Source organism: Oncorhynchus masou, chromosome 28 (genome assembly GCF_036934945.1).
Source record: "Oncorhynchus masou masou isolate Uvic2021 chromosome 28, UVic_Omas_1.1, whole genome shotgun sequence".
NCBI classification, from domain to species: domain Eukaryota; kingdom Metazoa; phylum Chordata; class Actinopteri; order Salmoniformes; family Salmonidae; genus Oncorhynchus; species Oncorhynchus masou.
The window spans coordinates 61,612,544-61,628,160 of NC_088239.1; positions in this window are offsets into that span (position 1 = coordinate 61,612,544).

Here is a 15,617-nt window from a genome sequence, read left to right on the forward strand (position 1 = left end):
TTAAATGTGCAGAGGAAGGCCCTAAAAATTGTCAAAGACTCCAGCCACCCTAGTCATAGTCTGTTCTCTCTGCTACCGCATGGCAAGCAGTACCGGAGCACCAAGTCTAGGTCCAAAAGGCTTCTTAATAGCTTCTAACCCCAAGCCATAAGACTGCTGAACAGCTAATCAAATGGCAACCCAGACAACTTGCATTGACCCACCTCCCCCATTTTTTACGCTGCTGCTACTCTCTGTTTATTATCTGCATTGTCATCTTAGCCCTACCTACATGTATATAATGCCTCAATTACCTCGACAAACCTGCACATTGACTCTGTACTGTACCCCCTGTATATAGCCTCATTATTTGTATTTTATTGTGGCTATTTTATTTTTTACTTTAGTTTATTAGTGAATATTATTCTTAACTCTTATATTTCTCAACTGCATTGTTGGTTAAAGGGCTTGTAAGTAAGCATTTCACAGGAAGGTCTTCACCTGTTGTATTCGACGCATGTGACAAATAACATTTGACTTGATAAGATTTTGAGAAAGTTCCCAAGCCAAGCAACTTTCCTGCACCATTCCCAGTAAGTTTTGAGAAGGTCGTATGCAAAAGAACCATAGGGACCACCAAGGACAACCAAGTTCTCACCAAGCGCTCACCAAGTTCTCAGAACGTTATGTGCTAGCTGGGGTGTTTGCACGGGTGCGTGCATCAGACAGAGTATATTTTACCCAATATGACAGAAAATCCCACTGTTGTATCCAAAAACGCACAGTTTAAAATATTCACAATTCAAATATTCAACAGCCATTGAATTAGGAAGTCTGAATACATGTGTTTTATTAGCATAACCATCTAGCATTTTAAGCAGGGACACAGAGTGATTACTGAAGAAACTACTCTGACTGAAGTGAAGTTGAAGGAACACATTTGGAAACTTGTCAAATGCTTGCAGAAACTGTCACTTGCTGCACTTATTGTACTGTATGTGGCTTGAACTGCAAACAGCATTGAGAAGAATTCTAGGGTTTAACAGGGTGTCCTCCTCTCCATGAATTTCTTTGCTTTTGAAGTTGAGGTGGTGACATTGAATGAAGGAAAGGTCCAATTAGAGTTCTGTGAGTGCTGTCCCAGAACAGAGAGGTATGACTGACTCACAGCATTGGAAGCCAGAATCCAAGTATATGTTTCTATCTGCCTCAGGGAAAACATAGACTTTAAGGGGATGAGTGAATGGATCCTCCTACAACAAACAGATACACAAAGTGTTGGCACAGGGTTCAGGGGCCATGCCAACTCATACCTACTGGGCATCATGTAGGAGCGATACGGGAGCTCTGCCACTTAATACACGCAGACTCCGTTCACATTCCTTCCACTCCAGTGCAAAGTGACACACACCACATACAGCTGGTCGTGTGTCCTGTGATCAGGGGAGTGTGTGTGTCTGACGCACGTCCCAGATTAAGGGGATCAGAGGTCAGGGGATCGACGTGTCATAGCCTTTCCCCTCAGATCTAACAATGCCACCTCCCGATAAGATCTGACGGACGGGCCCATCTGATAGCGACGGTACAGCCAGGGGCACTGAGAGGAAATATCAGGAATATCTCTCTCCTCGTTCCATTGGGAAATGACACGCCATGCCATCTCTATGGGGAGGGTACTGAACCGGGTGATGAGTCAACCCCCCCTTCAGTGCTCCACTAGGCTCTCTTATCTCCCAGCTCATATCCGTGCCCAACTGGCGATGGGCCGGAACCAGCAACCCTCTGCATGTATAATTTAAGGAGCCATATTTGTGCGCAGCTGTTATGGGCTCATTAGATAGGAACGATATAGAAACTAATGATACTGTGATAAATGAGCTGTCTCACACACGCAATATGGCATGTCTATCAAAGGAAAGCTCGTCAAGAGCTAAAGGAGGGTTGATCTAAAAAAAAACATGGAGAAGAAGCTGCCATCAATGACCATGCTGTGTTATTCATTCCATCTTTGTCTTGTCAGAAAGAGCAGTCATGGACTGAAGCTGCTGCGGCATTCAAGGGAAAAGCCCCCCGTATCCCTCCCACCCCTCCCTGCCACTCACTCTGATACTGCCTGGAATTAAGTGAGTGCTTTGAAAGGGTTAATCAGCCCATCCACAGGGATACATAGATCAAGACCTGCTTTATTTAAGTCGAAGCAGAAGCATCTCAGCTACTATACGACGACGAGCGGCGAATGCAGTCAGGCATGCATGTGTGTATGTGTGTGTGTCAGGCATGCATGTGTGTATGTGTGTGTGTCAGGCGTGCATGAGTGTTAGTGGGGTTGTGTTTCAGTGTGTTCTGTTCTCTTCAGATACACAAGGGCTGGGACCATTAGCCAAATTGATTTGGGCAGTGTGGAGAAGGGGAGACTGAAGGGGATGAAGGGAGCAGGGACAGTGGAGAGCCAGTAGGGGCTAATGGGGAGGGGGAGCCAGTAGGGGCTAATGGGGAGGGGGACAGGGATGGGAGCCAGTAGGGGCTAGTGGGGAGGACAGCAGGACAGGGGATGGGAGCCAGTAGGGGCTAGTGGGGAGTGGGACAGGAGGACAGGGGATGGGAGCCAGTAGGGGCTAGTGGGGAGGAGGACAGGGGATGGGAGCCAGTAGGGGCTAGTGGGGAGGAGGACAGGGGATGGGAGCCAGAAAGGGCAAGTGGGGAGGGGGACATGAGGACAGGGGATGGGAGCCAGTAGGGGCTAGTGGGGAGGGGGACAGGAGGACAGGGGATGGGAGCCAGTAGGGGCTAGTGGGGAGGGGGACAGGGAGGGGAGCCAGTAGGGGCTAGTGGGGAGGGGGACAGGAGGACAGGGGATGGGAGCCAGTAGGGGCTAGTGGGGAGGGGGACAGGGAGGGGAGCCAGTAGGGGCTAGTGGGGAGGAGGACAGGAGGACAGGGGATGGGAGCAAGTAGGGGCTAGTGGGGAGGGGGACAGGGATGGGAGCCAGTAGGGGCTAGTGGGGAGGGGGACAGGAGAACAGGGGATGGGAGCCAGTAGGGGCTAGTGCGGAGGGGGACAGGGAGGGGAGCCAGTGGGGCTAATGGGGAGGGGGACAGGGATGGGAGCTTGTAGGGGCGAATGGGGAGGGGGACAGGGATGGGAGCCAGTAGGGGCTAGTGGGGAGGGGGACAGGAGAACAGGGGATGGGAGCCAGTAGGGCCAGTGCGGAGGGGGACAGGGAGGGGAGCCATTAGTGGCTAATGGGGAGGGGGACAGGAGGACAGGGGATGGGAGCCAGTAGGGGCTAGTGGGGAAGGGGACAGGGATGGGAGCCAGTAGGGGCTAGTGGGGAGGGGGACAAGGATGGGAGCCAGTAGAGGCTAGTGGGGAGGGGGACAGGACAACAGGGGATGGGAGCCAGTAGGGGCTCGTGGGGAGGGGGACAGGGGATGGGAGCCAGTAGGGGCTCGTGGGGAGGGGGACAGGGGATGGGAGCCAGTAGGGGCTAGTGGGAGGGAGACAGGGAGGGGAGCCAGTAGGGGCTTGTGGGGAGGGGACAGGGATGTGATCCAGTAGGGGCTAGTGGGGAGGGGGACAGGGATGGGAGCCAGTAGGGGTTAGTGGGGAGGGGGACAGGGATGGGAGCCAGTAGGGGCGAATGGGGAGGGGGACAGGGATGGGAGCCAGTAGGGGCTATTGGAGAGGGGGACAGGAGGACAGGGGATGGGAGCCAGTAGGGGCTAGTGGGGAGGGGGACCGGGGATGGGAGCCAGTAGGGGCTAGTGGCGAGGGGGACAGGAGGACAGGGGATGGGAGCCAGTAGGGGCTAGTGGCGAGGGGGACAGGGGAGGGGAGCCAGTAGGGGCTAGTGGGGAGGAGGAAAGGGGATGGGAGCCAGTAGGGGATAGTGGGGAGGGGGACAGGGAGCCAGTAGGGGCTAGTGGGGAGGGGGACAGGGAGGGGGCTAGTGGGGAGGGGGACAGGAGGACAGGGGATTTGAGCTAGTAGGGGATAGTGGGGAGGGGACAGGGAGGACAGGGGATGGGAGCCAGTAGAGGCTAATGGGGAGGGGGACAGGGAGGGGAGCCAGTAGGGGCTAGTGGGGAGGTGGACAGGGGGACAGGGGATGGGAGCCAGTAGGGGCTAGTGGGGAGGGGGACAGGAGGACAGTGGATGGGAGCCATTTGGGGCTAATGGGGAGGGGGACAGGAGGACAGGGGATGGGAGCCAGTAGGGGCTAGTGGGGAGTGGGACAGGAGATGGGTGCCAGTAGGGGCTAGTGGGGAGGGGGACAGGAGGACAGGGGATGGGAGCCAGTAGGGGCTCGTGGGGAAGGGGACAGGGATGGGAGCCAGTAGGGGCTAGTTGGGAGGGGGACATGGAGGGGAGCCAGTAGGGGCTAGTGGGGAGGGGGACAGGGATGGGAGCCAGAAGGGGCTAGTGGGGAGGGGGACAGGGATGGGAGCCAGTAGGGGTTAGTGGGGAGGGGGACAGGGATGGGAGCTTGTAGGGGCGATTGGCGAGGGGGACAGGGATGGGAGCCAGTAGGGGCTAGTGGGGAGGGGGACAGGAGAACAGGGGATGGGAGCCAGTAGGGGCTAGTGCGGAGGGGGACAGGGAGGGGAGCCATTAGGGGCTAATGGGGAGGGGGACAGGAGAACAGGGGATGGGAGCCAGTAGGGGCTAGTGGGGAGTGGGACAGGAGATCGGTGCCAGTAGGGGCTAGTGGGGAGGGGGACAGGGATGGGAGCCAGTAGGGGCTAGTGGGGAGGGGGACAAGGATGGGAGCCAGTAGAGGCTAGTGGGGAGGGGGACAGGGAGGGGAGCCAGTTGGGGCTCGTGGGGAGGGGGACAGGGAGGGGAGCCAGTAGGGGCTAGTGGGGAGGTGGACAGGGGGACAGGGGATGGGAGCCAGTAGGGGCTAGTGGGGAGGGGGACAGGAGGACAGTGGATGGGAGCCAGTAGGGGCTAATGGGGAGGGGGACAGGAGGACAGGGGATGGGAGCCAGTAGGGGCTAGTGGGGAGTGGGACAGGAGATGGGTGCCAGTAGGGGCTAGTGGGGAGGGGGACAGGAGGACAGGGGATGGGAGCCAGTAGGGGCTCGTGGGGAAGGGGACAGGGATGGGAGCCAGTAGGGGCTAGTTGGGAGGGGGACATGGAGGGGAGCCAGTAGGGGCTAGTGGGGAGGGGGACAGGGAGGGGAGCCAGAAGGGGCTAGTGGGGAGGGGGACAGGGATGGGAGCCAGTAGGGGTTAGTGGGGAGGGGGACAGGGATGGGAGCTTGTAGGGGCGATTGGCGAGGGGGACAGGGATGGGAGCCAGTAGGGGCTAGTGGGGAGGGGGACAGGAGAACAGGGGATGGGAGCCAGTAGGGGCTAGTGCGGAGGGGGACAGGGAGGGGAGCCATTAGGGGCTAATGGGGAGGGGGACAGGAGAACAAGGGATGGGAGCCAGTAGGGGCTAGTGGGGAGTGGGACAGGAGATCGGTGCCAGTAGGGGCTAGTGGGGAGGGGGACAGGGAGGGGAGCCAGTTGGGGCTCGTGGGGAGGGGGACAGGGATGGGAGCCAGTAGGGGCTAGTGGGGAGGGGGACAGGGAGGGGAGCCAGTAGGGGCTAGTGGGGAGGGGACAGGGATGGGAGCCAGTAGGGGCTAGTGGGGAGGGGACAGGGATGGGAGCCAGTAGGAGCTAGTGGAGAGGGGGACAGGGATGGGAGCCAGTAGGGGTTAGTGGGGAGGGGGACAGGGATGGGAGCTTGTAGGGACGAATGGGGAGGGGGACAGGGATGGGAGCCAGTAGGGGCTATTGGGGAGGGGGACAGGAGGACAGGGGATGGGAGCCAGTAGGGGCTAGTGGGGAGGGGGACAGGAGGACAGGGGATGGGAGCCAGTTGGGGCTAGTGGGGAGGGGGAGAGGGGATGGGAGCCAGTAGGGGCTAGTGGCGAGGGGGACAGGAGGACAGGGGATGGGAGCCAGTTGGGGCTAGTGGGGAGGGGGAGAGGGGATGGGAGCCAGTAGGGGCTAGTGGCGAGGGGGACAGGAGGACAGGGGATGGGAGCCAGTAGGGTCTAGTGGGGAGGGGGACAGGGAGGAGAACCAGTAGGGGCTAGTGGGGAGGGGGAAAGGAGGACAGGGGTTTGGAGCCAGTAGGGGCTAGTGGGGAGGGGGACAGGAGGACAGGGGATGGGAGCCAGTATGGTCTAGTGGGGAGGGGGACAGGGATGGGAGCCAGTAGCGGCTATTGGGGAGGGGGACAGGAGGACAGGGGATGGGAGCCAGTAGGGGCTAGTGGGGAGGGGACAGGAGGACAGGGGATGGGAGCCAGTAGGGGCTTGTGGCGAGGGGTACAGGGGAGGGGAGCCAGTATGGGCTAGTGGCGAGGGCGACAGGGATGGAAGCCAATAGGGGCTAGTGGGGAGGGGGACAGGGATGGGAGCAAGTAGGGGCTAATGGGGAGGGGGACAGGGATGGGAGCCAGTAGTGGCTATTGGGGAGGGGGACAGGAGGACAGGAGGACAGGGGATCGGAGCCAGTAGGGGCTACTGGGGTGGGGGACAGGAGGACAGGGGATGGGAGCCAGTTGGGGCTAGTGGGGAGGGGGACTGGGGATGGGAGCCAGTAGGGGCTAGTGGCGAGGGGGACAGGGGAGGGGAGCCAGTAGGGGCTAGTGGGGAGGGGGACAGGGGATGGGAGCCAGTAGGGGCTAGTGGGGAGGGGGACAGGGATGGGAGCAAGTAGGGGCTAATGGGGAGGGGGACAGGGATGGGAGCCAGTAGGGGCTATTGGGGAGGGGGACAGGAGGACAGGGGATTGGAGCCAGTAGGGGCTAGTGGGGAGGGGGACAGGAGGACAGGGGATGGGAGCCAGTTGGGGCTAGTGGGGAGGGGGACAGGGGATCTGAGCCAGTAGGGGCTAGTGGCGAGGGGGACAGGGGAGGGGAGCCAGTAGGGGCTAGTGGGGAGGGGGACAGGGGATGGGAGCCATTAGGGGCTAGTGGGGAGGGGGACAGGGATGGGAGCAAGTAGGGGCTAGTGGGGAGGGGGACATTGGGACAGGGGATGGGAGCCAGTAGGGGCTAGTGGCGAGGGGGACAGGGGAGGGGAGCCAGTAGGGGCTAGTGGGGAGGGGGACAGGTGATGGGAGCCAGTAGGGGCTAGTGGGGAGGGGGACAGGAGGACAGGGGATGGGAGCCAGTTGGGGGTAGTGGGGAGGGGGACAGGGGATGGGAGCCAGTAGCGGCTCGTGGCAAGGGAGACAGGGGAGGGGAGCCAGGAGAGGCTAGTTTCCGGTTCCGGGTTGGAGCGAGCGGTCGCATCTACACTTCGGTCCGCAGGTAGTATAACTTTTCATTACATTTCATTATAGTACAACGGTTTGATTTGTCTAATCTTAGCAATTTCTTCTTAGCTAGCTACATAGCCGTCTTTGTATCAAAGATAATTGCGTAATTATCGTATTTCGTCGTCCTAACGTAGTCTACACTGCTTTCTGCCCAGCAGCTAGCTAACGTCCACTAGCACAGCAGCTAGCTAACGTCCACTAGCACTGTAGAAACTATTACACTCAACGACTCGATTAGTGTAGTGTTAGCTAGCTACATAGTTGTCTTTGCTGTCTTCGTATCCAAGGTAATTGTGTAGTTTAGAGTGTGTAGACTTAGAGTGATTATCTTAATTTACCGAGGTTAGCTAGCCAGCTATTTGTCGTCCTTAACGTAGGAGTCACTGCTAGCTAGCTAGCCAACAGCTAGCCAACGTCTTCCGAATTGAACTTCAACAACCCGGTCAACATTCCGCCTCGCTCCACAGGTAGTATCACATTTTCATTTCACTTCATTACAGTACAACGGTTTGATTTGTTTGATCGTAGCTAGCTAGCTACATAGCCGTCTTTGTATCTAAGACAATTGTGTAGTCTGGAGCGATTTTCTAGGTTAGCTAGCCAGCTATTGTCGTTCTTTTAACGTAACGTTACGTAATCAACACTGCTAGCTAGCCAGCTAGCCCCGAATAGCAGCACTGTAGAAACTATTACACTCGACGGAACGACTTGATTAGTGTAGTGTCAACAACGTAGCCACTGCCAGCTAGCCTACTCCAGCAGTACTGTATCATTTCAATCATTTTAGTCAATAAGTTTCTTGCTACGTAAGCTTAACGTTCTGAACATTCGATAAGTGTAGTCCACTTGTCATTCCAATCTCCTTTGCATTAGCGTAGCCTCTTCTGTAGCCTGTCAACTATGTGTCTATCTATCCCTGTTCTCTCCTCTCTGCACAGACCATACAAACGCTCCACACCGCGTGGCCGCGGCCACCCTAATCTGGTGGTCCCAGCGCGCACGACCCACGTGGAGTTCCAGGTCTCCGGTAGCCTCTGGAACTGCCGATCTGCGGCCAACAAGGCAGAGTTCATCTCAGCCTATGCCTCCCTCCAGTCCCTCGACTTCTTGGCACTGACGGAAACATGGATCACCACAGACAACACTGCTACTCCTACTGCTCTCTCTTCGTCCGCCCACGTGTTCTCGCACACCCCGAGAGCTTCTGGTCAGCGGGGTGGTGGCACCGGGATCCTCATCTCTCCCAAGTGGTCATTCTCTCTTTCTCCCCTTACCCATCTGTCTATCGCCTCCTTTGAATTCCATGCTGTCACAGTTACCAGCCCTTTCAAGCTTAACATCCTTATCATTTATCGCCCTCCAGGTTCCCTCGGAGAGTTCATCAATGAGCTTGATGCCTTGATAAGCTCCTTTCCTGAGGACGGCTCACCTCTCACAGTCCTGGGCGACTTTAACCTCCCCACGTCTACCTTTGACTCATTCCTCTCTGCCTCCTTCTTTCCACTCCTCTCCTCTTTTGACCTCACCCTCTCACCTTCCCCCTACTCACAAGGCAGGCAATACGCTCGACCTCATCTTTACTAGATGCTGTTCTTCCACTAACCTCATTGCAACTCCCCTCCAAGTCTCCGACCACTACCTTGTATCCTTTTCCCTCTCGCTCTCATCCAACACTTCCCACACTGCCCCTACTCGGATGGTATCGCGCCGTCCCAACCTTCGCTCTCTCTCCCCCGCTACTCTCTCCTCTTCCATCCTATCATCTCTTCCCTCTGCTCATACCTTCTCCAACCTATCTCCTGATTCTGCCTCCTCAACCCTCCTCTCTTCCCTTTCTGCATCCTTTGACTCTCTATGTCCCCTATCCTCCAGGCCGGCTCGGTCCTCCCCTCCCGCTCCGTGGCTCGACGACTCATTGCGAGCTCACAGAACAGTGCTCCGGGCAGCCGAGCGGAAATGGAGGAAAACTCGCCTCCCTGCGGACCTGGCATTCTTTCACTCCCTCCTCTCTACATTTTCCTCCTCTGTCTCTGCTGCTAAAGCCACTTTCTTCCACTCTAAATTCCAAGCATCTGCCTCTAACCCTAGGAAGCTCTTTGCCACCTTCTCCTCCCTCCTGAATCCTCCTCCCCCTCCCCCTCCTCCCTCTCTGCAGATGACTTCGTCAACCATTTTGAAAAGAAGGTCGACGACATCCGATCCTCGTTTGCTAAGTCAAACAACACCGCTGGTTCTGCTCACACTGCCCTACCCTGTGCTCTGACCTCTTTCTCCCTCTCTCTCCAGATGAAATCTCGCTTCTTGTGACGGCCGGCCGCCCAACAACCTGCCCGCTTGACCCTATCCCCTCCTCTCTTCTCCAGACCATTTCCGGAGACCTTCTCCCTTACCTCACCTCGCTCATCAACTCATCCCTGACCGCTGGCTACGTCCCTTCCGCCTTCAAGAGAGCGAGAGTTGCACCCCTTCTGAAAAAACCTACACTCGATCCCTCCGATGTCAACAACTACAGACCAGTATCCCTTCTTTCTTTTCTCTCCAAAACTCTTGAACGTGCCGTCCTTGGCCAGCTCTCCCGCTATCTCTCTCAGAATGACCTTCTTGATCCAAATCAGTCAGGTTTCAAGACTAGTCATTCAACTGAGACTGCTCTTCTCTGTATCACGGAGGCGCTCCGCACTGCTAAAGCTAACTCTCTCTCCTCTGCTCTCATCCTTCTAGACCTATCGGCTGCCTTCGACACTGTGAACCATCAGATCCTCCTCTCCACCCTCTCCGAGTTGGGCATCTCCGGTGCGGCCCACGCTTGGATTGCGTCCTACCTGACAGGTCGCTCCTACCAGGTGGCATGGCGAGAATCTGTCTCCTCGCCACGCGCTCTCACCACTGGTGTCCCCCAGGGCTCTGTTCTAGGCCCTCTCCTATTCTCGCTATACACCAAGTCACTTGGCTCTGTCATAACCTCACATGGTCTCTCCTATCATTGCTATGCAGACGACACACAATTAATCTTCTCCTTTCCCCCTTCTGATGACCAGGTGGCGAATCGCATCTCTGCATGTCTGGCAGACATATCAGTGTGGATGACGGATCACCACCTCAAGCTGAACCTCGGCAAGACGGAGCTGCTCTTCCTCCCGGGGAAGGACTGCCCGTTCCATGATCTCGCCATCACGGTTGACAACTCCATTGTTTCCTCCTCCCAGAGCGCTAAGAACCTTGGCGTGATCCTGGACAACACCCTGTCGTTCTCAACTAACATCAAGGCGGTGGCCCGTTCCTGTAGGTTCATGCTCTACAACATCCGCAGAGTACGCCCCTGCCTCACACAGGAAGCGGCGCAGGTCCTAATCCAGGCACTTGTCATCTCCCGTCTGGATTACTGCAACTCGCTGTTGGCTGGGCTCCCTGCCTGTGCCATTAAACCCCTACAACTCATCCAGAACGCCGCAGCCCGTCTGGTGTTCAACCTTCCCAAGTTCTCTCACGTCACCCCGCTCCTCCGCTCTCTCCACTGGCTTCCAGTTGAAGCTCGCATCCGCTACAAGACCATGGTGCTTGCCTACGGAGCTGTGAGGGGAACGGCACCGCAGTACCTCCAGGCTCTGATCAGGCCCTACACCCAAACAAGGGCACTGCGTTCATCCACCTCTGGCCTGCTCGCCTCCCTACCACTGAGGAAGTACAGTTCCCGCTCAGCCCAGTCAAAACTGTTCGCTGCTCTGGCCCCCCAATGGTGGAACAAACTCCCTCACGACGCCAGGACAGCGGAGTCAATCACCACCTTCCGGAGACACCTGAAACCCCACCTCTTCAAGGAATACCTAGGATAGGATAAAGCAATCCTTCTCACCCCCCCCCTTAAATGATTTAGATGCACTATTGTAAAGTGGCTGTTCCACTGATGTCAGAAGGTGAATTCACCAATTTGTAAGTCGCTCTGGATAAGAGCGTCTGCTAAATGACTTAAATGTATCTTAAATGTAGTGGGGAGGGGGACAGGGATGGGAGTCAGGAGGGGCTAGTGGGGAGGGGGACAGGGATGGGAGCCAGTAGGGGCTAGTGGGGAGGGGGACAGGAGGACAGGGGATGGGAGCCAGTTGGGGCTAGTGGGGAGGGGGACAGGGGATGGGAGCCAGTAGGGGCTCGTGGCAAGGGGGACAGGGGAGTGGAGCCAGTAGGGGCTAGTGGGGAGGGGGACAGGGGATGGGAGCCAGGAGTGGCTAGTGGGGAGGGGGCAGGGATGGGAGCAAGTAGGGGCTAGTGGGGAGGGGGACAGGGGGACAGGGGATGGGAGCCAGTAGGGGCTAGTGGCGAGGGGGACAGGGGGACAGGGGAGGGGAGCCAGGAGGGGCTAGTGTGGAGGGGGACAGGGGATGGGAGCCAGGAGGGTCTAGTGGGGAGGGGGACAGAGGATGGGAGCCAGGAGGGGCTAGTGGGGAGGGGGACAGGGATGGGAGCTAGTGGGGGTACTAATGGCTCCCTCTCTTCTATAACTCAGTGAAGGGCAGAGAAGTGTCTATGGCCCACAGACAAAAAGCCTAATGTACAGTATATCAGAGAACGGGAAGCTTAGCCAAAGGAGATGATGATAATCCAGTTAAATTGAAAAATGTCAATGTCAATGTATCCTCATTCTTCCACATATTGATCCATCAGCGTAATCACACACAGATAGTTTACAAGATTAGAATTGACTTAGGTTTCTAATGCTTTCAGTATCGCCACGGTTAACTACCCTCTGTCGCCCTTGAGATGTTTACTGTATTTGTATTTGGTCATGGTGAAAAAGCCTGCCACCATTTGAAAGCTTTTAATTACAGAGAAGGCGGGGCTGCTAGGAATGCATCAGTATGTGGTACATTGTGCAGAGCCTTGAGAGTGTTCAATGGAAGGGCTAAATTAAGGACTACAGGGAAGGTAACAGGGGACTGGTCACGCACACAGACATGGGAACGTTTCAAGACTGTATTACCAGTAGGGGCTAGACCCTTCTTTGTGTGATGGTAATAGTTGTGTTATTTCTGGTCCAGTCTCTAAATCGTGTGCGTGGGCATGATTTAAAAAAGTGTGTCTGATTTGTAGTGCCTTATATATCACTCCCTAAGTGAGGAAGGGAAGGGAAGGGAGGAGAGGAGAGGATGGATGCTGAAAGCTGGGGTTTGGGTCTGCCATGAATCTGCCCCATGCACTCCTGTTCCTACTTAGCCTGAGACATCATTCCCATTATAAAAATGAATGGACGGGCGATACCATAATGTTAGGAGGAATAGTGTGGGCTTCTTAACAATCCCAAACCCAGATAAATGACTTGGGCAGCCACATGACTTCGAAACACTGCTCTGCTCCTGTAGCTCCTTACAGTAGAGAGGAGAGCATCCAGCCCAGTATGTGAGGGGGAAGGTTTCAACGAAACTCCACTCGAGACAGGTTCCCTGATATCTCTCCACAATGTGTGTGTTTTATGTGGAAGGATCAAACGTATGGATAGTATACTGAATTTATATGGGATGACATCCCCCCACGAGATTATCCTGTGCCGAAGATGTTTGAAGACTGGCATTTAGAAAATCTGGCCCCTTTAAAAAAGTCAATTTTTGTTTAAGGCAGGACTGAGTCCATTCTTTCAACTCAGACGTCCTCTCAGACTTCTTATTAATATGCCGTGTATGCAAATGGGACCTTTTATAACATTTTGCTTTTAGGTGATTTTCAATCAGACATTTGATATGTAATATTGGAGGCGGTCCTTATGGTTATGTAAAGAAGCTATAATGCAATACCTTCCGTTTCCATGTAACCGTGTGACAAAGATGGCTTCTCATTACTATTCATATGAGTAGAATCTATAGATCATAGATAACCAGGCTGATATCTCTATCATCAATGTAAAGGGTTCACTAGTAATGCTACAGTTATGACCACCTGGAGGAGTTCATCACCAGTCAAATAGGTCTATTACAGTACATGGATCTCAGATAACCAGGCAGATATCTCTACAGGGCGGCAGGTAGCCTAGTGTTTAGAGCGTTCGGCCAGTAACTGAAAGGTTGCTAGTTCCAATCCCGGATTCGACAAGGTGAAAAATCTGTCTGTGCCCTTGAGCAAGGCACTTAACCCTAATTACTCCATGGTTGCCTCCCCGAGGGTGTCTCAGGAAGAAAAGTAAAAAGAACACATTTCCAATTCACACATGCATATTATTACATACTTGTTTGTGTGAAATAGGACAAATATAAGAACCCACCAAATGATTATTAAACAGTGACTGGATAGAAAGGCTTTCATCACCAGTCACATGGGTACCCTCCACACTGCACATCCCCATACGTCAGGCCCAGCCATACATCACTGATAACCAGTCAGCTTCAGAGGCTCTGTACAAAGGGTTAACTGGTAATACTATGGCTCATGGTCATCTGGAGATTCTCATCAGTCTTGTGGGTAACATTGTACATTCTTATCGTATATATCACACAGGTATCCCAGGTGACCAAGAATCTGTAGCGCTTGAGGAAAGGGTTAACTGGTAATACCACGGCTCATGTTCACCACGAGATTGCCTGCTACATTCAAATGCAGTCATTTTAGGCTCAGGAAGGATTCCTCACGCTCTGGTTGAGTTAAACCATCAATCAATTTATTTCTCTCTGCTTCGTCCATTTCCGCTTAGCGATATTCCCCCTCCGCTTCACATACACAGTCTCATATATTCACTACATCACCAAAAGAATGTGGAGACCTGCTCGTATGTGGACACCACTCCAAAATCATGGGTTTTAATATGGAGTTGGTTCCCCTTTGCTGCAATAACAGCCTCCACTCTTCTGGGAAGGCTTTCCACTAGATGTTGGAATATTGCTGCGGAGACTGGCTTCCATTCAGCCACAAGAGCATTAGTGAGGTCTGGCACTGATGTTGGGCAATTAGGCCTGGCTCGCAGTCAGCGTTCCAATTCATCCCAAAGGTGTTTGATAGGGTTGAGGCCAGGGCTCTGTGCAGGCTATTCAAGTTCTTCCACAAGGATCTTGACAGACTATTTCTGTATGGACCTCGCTCTGTGCACGGGGGCATTGTCATGCTGAAACAGGAAAGAGCCTTCCCCAAACTGTTGCCACAAAGTTGGAAGCACAGAATCGTCTAGAACTGGAACTAAGGGGCCTAGTCCAAACCATGAAAAACAGCCCCAGACCATCGTTCCTTCTCCACCAAACTTTACCGTTTGCACCGTGCATTTGGGAAGGTAGTGTTCTCCTGGCATCCGCCAAACCCAGATTTGTCCGTCGGACTGTCAGATGGTGAAGCGTGATTCACACCAGCGTTACACCACTTCAGCTGATGCTTGGCATTGCGCATGGTGATCTTAGGCTTGTGAGACGGCCAATGGGGCACCACTTAGGGCCTTCTCACACTTCCATGGTATGTAGGGTTCTAACCTAAAGCCTTGCAGGAGACTCTGGGCTGAAGGACCTGAGGCGGTAGACAGGCCCTGAATGAGGGATGTGTCAGCACAGGCACGGGCAGTACTTAAAATACTGTAGTAAAATGCTGTTTACTCTTACACTTGAGCACCTTTTAAATATTACCTTCCATGAAGGGGGCTCCCGAGTGGTGCAGCCGTCTAAGGCACTGCATCTCAGTGCTAGAGGTGTCACTACAGACCCTAGTTTGATTCCAGGCTATCACAGCCGTCCATCATTGGGAGTCCCATAGGGCGGGGCACAATTGGCCCAGTGTCGTTTGGCTTTGGCCGAGGTAGGCCATCATTGTAAATAAGAATTTGTTCTTAACTGACTTGCCTAGTTAAATAAAAAAAAATAAAGGTCACTTCATCCAAGGGAGACTAAGCAGGTAATAATGGAATATTAAGGGTATAGACCGGACAAGAACTTTATGTTCATGTATAAATTAGCAGGAAGAAGGTGAAAACAGCACATGATAAGACAGGATATGCCAAGTATCTGAAGTCTGGATTGATAAGACTTTGTTATGACCATCTTAAATGCTGTCTAATGACTTGTGCATTGACTGATGTTTTGATATAGTTTCTTACTAGGGCACTGCTGGGATAACATACTGTATCTAATTTTGTAGTTACATCATGAATGGAGAGAGATGTCCTTAATTTGTTATTTATTTCACTCTCTGGGGCCTTGTATTTGTATTATTAAGGATCCCAATTAGCCAAGGCAGCAGCTACTCTTCCTGGTGTCTAGCAAAATTAAGGCAGTTATATACAATAAAAAAACATGACATTACATTTAACAGATTTCACATCACATTAAGTGTGTTCCCTCAGGCCACTACTCTACAAC